General features: G+C 53.5%; 1 non-coding gene across 1 annotated transcript in view; it reads right to left on the bottom strand.

The window, feature by feature from the left end:
- Nucleotides 1-1,434, bottom strand: part of LOC126434685 (small subunit ribosomal RNA) — a 1,910-nt gene extending 476 nt beyond the window's left edge. The window contains exon 1 of the ribosomal RNA XR_007579404.1: nucleotides 1-1,434. This exon is cut by the window's left edge and continues 476 nt beyond it. This is a non-coding gene — a ribosomal RNA (small subunit ribosomal RNA).
- Between the last annotated feature and the right edge of the window lie 3,566 nt (nucleotides 1,435-5,000).

Here is a 5,000-nt window from a genome sequence, read left to right as displayed (position 1 = left end):
AGAGTCTCGTTCGTTATCGGAATTAACCAGACAAATCGCTCCACCAACTAAGAACGGCCATGCACCACCACCCACCGAATCAAGAAAGAGCTATCAATCTGTCAATCCTTCCGGTGTCCGGGCCTGGTGAGGTTTCCCGTGTTGAGTCAAATTAAGCCGCAGGCTCCACTCCTGGTGGTGCCCTTCCGTCAATTCCTTTAAGTTTCAGCTTTGCAACCATACTTCCCCCGGAACCCAAAAGCTTTGGTTTCCCGGAGGCTGCCCGCCGAGTCATCGGAGGAACTGCGGCGGATCGCTGGCTGGCATCGTTTATGGTTAGAACTAGGGCGGTATCTGATCGCCTTCGAACCTCTAACTTTCGTTCTTGATTAATGAAAACATACTTGGCAAATGCTTTCGCTTCTGTTCGTCTTGCGACGATCCAAGAATTTCACCTCTAACGTCGCAATACGAATGCCCCCGCCTGTCCCTATTAATCATTACCTCGGGTTCCGAAAACCAACAAAATAGAACCGAGGTCCTATTCCATTATTCCATGCACACAGTATTCAGGCGGGCTTGCCTGCTTTAAGCACTCTAATTTGTTCAAAGTAAACGTGCCGGCCCACCGAGACACTCACTCAAGAGCACCCTGGTAGGATTGCAACGGGGTCCGCCTCGGGACGCACGAGCACGCACGAGGCGCGTCGCACGCCTTCAGCTCGCCCCACCGGCAGGACGTCCCACGATACATGCCAGTTAAACACCGACGGGCGGTGAACCAACAGCGTGGGACACAAATCCAACTACGAGCTTTTTAACCGCAACAACTTTAATATACGCTATTGGAGCTGGAATTACCGCGGCTGCTGGCACCAGACTTGCCCTCCAATAGATACTCGTTAAAGGATTTAAAGTGTACTCATTCCGATTACGGGGCCTCGGATGAGTCCCGTATCGTTATTTTTCGTCACTACCTCCCCGTGCCGGGAGTGGGTAATTTGCGCGCCTGCTGCCTTCCTTGGATGTGGTAGCCGTTTCTCAGGCTCCCTCTCCGGAATCGAACCCTGATTCCCCGTTACCCGTTACAACCATGGTAGGCGCAGAACCTACCATCGACAGTTGATAAGGCAGACATTTGAAAGATGCGTCGCCGGTACGAGGACCGTGCGATCAGCCCAAAGTTATTCAGAGTCACCAAGGCAAACGGACCGGACGAGCCGACCGATTGGTTTTGATCTAATAAAAGCGTCCCTTCCATCTCTGGTCGGGACTCTGTTTGCATGTATTAGCTCTAGAATTACCACAGTTATCCAAGTAACGTGGGTACGATCTAAGGAACCATAACTGATTTAATGAGCCATTCGCGGTTTCACCTTAATGCGGCTTGTACTGAGACATGCATGGCTTAATCTTTGAGACAAGCATATGACTACTGGCAGGATCAACCAGGGAGCTGCGTCAACTAGAGCTGAGCAGCCGGCCGCCCGGGAGTGTGTCCCGGGGGCCCGCGCGAACACGCAAGCGTCCGCTCAATTATTCTGCAAACAGGAGGAGGCTGAGCTCCCCTGCACCATACACCTCGAAACCCTCTCAGGTCCCGGCGGCGCGCAGCGCCGTCCTAAGTACTTGGTCGGGTTCGAGAGAGGCGCAATCGCCCGGGGTTTGGCGAGTAGACGCTTTAGGTGCGACCACCCGTGCTCCCAACTGAGCTTGCCGCTGCCGACAGAGGCCCGGGAGCGTGCTGTCGTGGCATTGCCGGCGGGAGACAACACGCGCCACCTACGGTGACCGGCAGCTCCAACGCCAGCGCCACAGAAGGACAAAAGCCCCACTTGGGTGCCGAAGCGAACTCTCCCAGCACAGCGCACGCGCCAACACGTCCGCACAGCTGCGATACAAACCACCTGCGAGAACCGCAGAGGCGACCGAGCAGCAGACGGCGTCGCGGCGCCGAGCGCCGGGCGGCGGCGCATCCTCAGCGCACACAGTCCTCAATCGGACCAGCACACTGCAGATGTCCACCGCGCTTCGCACCGGGCCCGCGAGGACCTACTTTGGCCGCACGGCGCCGCGTGCAGGGTGCGCCGGCGCGCAGCTGCGCCGCCTGCCGCCTCCGTCGGCCGGCGCGCCTGCCACTGGCCGCCCCCACCAGCCGGCTGTAGCGCGTGCGCCCACGCACCGCGCGGCCAGCACGCCGGGAGGCCCCCCCTCACCGGCCGGGGACGGTCCCACCCAGCCACCGCCGCGTATCGCTTCACACCCAGATGCCATTCACGTTCGTGGGCATGGTGGGTATCGCTGGAACAACCGGTTGGTAGCTCAACCGATCGTCGCCATCACTGATTCACCTCTAGCGAGAACAACCGCACCACAACGGTTTACCAGTTGTTCATTTGCGTAACGTCACCAGCAAACGTAGGCGTCCATCGCCATTTGCAAATTCAACGATTGTTGCATGCCTGTGTCAGGTGTCACGACACACTATGTCTGCCCACATACACGCAACAACATGTGCACGCTTCGCGAACACGTGGAAGGTGGCCCCCGTACGTATGCGATGTCCATTGCGCGAACGACTGTCAACCGGCCTCTGTCGCATGTCGCAGATGTGGAACGCAGTGCACCATGCTATCACGGTGTGTGAGAAGAGACGACTACGTCTGACAACACGCGCCACTACATCAACAGACGGCTCATGCTGATCGCCATCCAGGGCATACCACACTGCAATCCAGCTCTTATAGGGAGACGACACGTAGCTGAGTGCACAACATTTGGACCGCATGGTTCGCCGTTGTTGGCGCAGTCGTTGTACGGTCACATGTACCACGATGTATCATTCAGTACATGAGGACCAATGTGCAGTACAGTGTGTGATTTGGACGTACAACATCAGCGGACAGTTGACACAGGCCGTACCACAGCGTAGGCTAAGTGCTTCGCCATGCGAATGCCAATGAACAACTGCAAATGCCAATGAACAACTGCAAAGGGCATTGAGCATGTACGTCCTGCTGCCATCCACATTACAGTGTATAGCTGCAAGGTGTTTAACATGAAGCGATACACTGGGGACCGGGCAGTGCGAGTAGCAAACTATATTGCGGGGGTTGCAGTTAGGCAACACTACACTAATTTAACGCGTCGTATGACAATTACAGAGCAGGTTAAGGCCCAACGTGTGTTGGGTTAAGGCCCAACGTGTGTTGGGTTAAGGCCCAACGTGTGTTGGGTTAAGGCCCAACGTGTGTTGGGTTAAGGCCCAACGTGTGTTGGGTTAAGGCCCAACGTGTGTTGGGTTAAGGCCCAACGTGTGTTGGGTTAAGGCCCAACGTGTGTTGGGTTAAGGCCCAACGTGTGTTGGGTTAAGGCCCAACGTGTGTTGGGTTAAGGCCCAACGTGTGTTGGGTTAAGGCCCAACGTGTGTTGGGTTAAGGCCCAACGTGTGTTGGGTTAAGGCCCAACGTGTGTTGGGTTAAGGCCCAACGTGTGTTGGGTTAAGGCCCAATGTGTGTTGGGTTAAGGCCCAACGTGTGTTGGGTTAAGGCCCAACATAGGTTGGGTTAAGGCCCAACATAGGTTGGGTTAAGGCGCAACATAGGTTGGGTTAAGGCGCAACATAGGTTGGGTTAAGGCGCAACATAGGTTGGGTTAAGGCGCAACATAGGTTGGGTTAAGGCGCAACATAGGTTGGGTTAAGGCGCAACATAGGTTAGGTTAAGGCGCAACATAGGTTAGGTTAAGGCGCAACATAGGTTAGGTTAAGGCGCAACATAGGTTAGGTTAAGGCGCAACATAGGTTAGGTTAAGGCGCAACATAGGTTAGGTTAAGGCGCAACATAGGTTAGGTTAAGGCGCAACATAGGTTAGGTTAAGGCGCAACATAGGTTAGGTTAAGGCGCAACATAGGTTAGGTTAAGGCGCAACATAGGTTAGGTTAAGGCGCAACATAGGTTAGGTTAAGGCGCAACATAGGTTAGGTTAAGGCGCAACATAGGTTAGGTTAAGGCGCAACATAGGTTAGGTTAAGGCGCAACATAGGTTAGGTTAAGGCGCAACATAGGTTAGGTTAAGGCGCAACATAGGTTAGGTTAAGGCGCAACATAGGTTAGGTTAAGGCGCAACATAGGTTAGGTTAAGGCGCAACATAGGTTAGGTTAAGGCGCAACATAGGTTAGGTTAAGGCGCAACATAGGTTAGGTTAAGGCGCAACATAGGTTAGGTTAAGGCGCAACATAGGTTAGGTTAAGGCGCAACATAGGTTAGGTTAAGGCGCAACATAGGTTAGGTTGAGGCACAATATAGGTTAGGTTGAGGTACCGTATAGGTTAGGTTAAGGTACAGTATAGTTTAGGTTAAGGTACAGTATAGTTTAGGTTAAGGTACAGTATAGTTTAGGTTAAGGTACAGTATAGTTTAGGTTAAGGTACAGTATAGTTTAGGTTAAGGTACAGTATAGTTTAGGTTAAGGTACAGTATAGTTTAGGTTAAGGTACACATTGTTGTATGGAAAGGTGTAATGGGGGGGGGGGGGGGGGGGGGCGGCCGGTCGGTTTGTTGATTGTGATTATAGTAAGTGGATGCCTGCGGCATCATCTGATTTGCCACGTCAGGATGCACCTTTGGCTCATGACAGGCGGCGCTCCGATTCCATGCTTGTGGCAGACCTGTGTCTTTCATTCCTGCCATTGTTTGTGTGCTGTGAGAGGAGGCAGTATTGTGATGTTGGGTGCACCCCTGTGTAGGACATGTGTGGGTGTTGGTGGCTTAGCTGAGCAATGGTGGTTGTCGGGGGGGTGGGATATTCCGTTTTCTGAGTGGACCTCCCAGTCTGGTTATGACAGTGTGGATTGTCTCATGTGGCGGAGAGGATGCACTGGGTGTTGTTCCATGCTGGTGCTTACATATTGTCTGTGTGCGTGTTACAGGCGGAGAGTAGTGCGTGATAAGAGTGTGTGGCTGCCGTGTGGTTGTGATTGTGAGCAGAGTCTTTCAGCATGTATACGGACAGTTGTATA

The sequence above is a fragment of the Schistocerca serialis genome, unplaced genomic scaffold (genome assembly GCF_023864345.2).
Source record: "Schistocerca serialis cubense isolate TAMUIC-IGC-003099 unplaced genomic scaffold, iqSchSeri2.2 HiC_scaffold_1192, whole genome shotgun sequence".
NCBI classification, from domain to species: domain Eukaryota; kingdom Metazoa; phylum Arthropoda; class Insecta; order Orthoptera; family Acrididae; genus Schistocerca; species Schistocerca serialis.
Note: the sequence above shows the minus strand (reverse complement) of the source record. Positions and strands in the feature narration are given on the sequence as shown.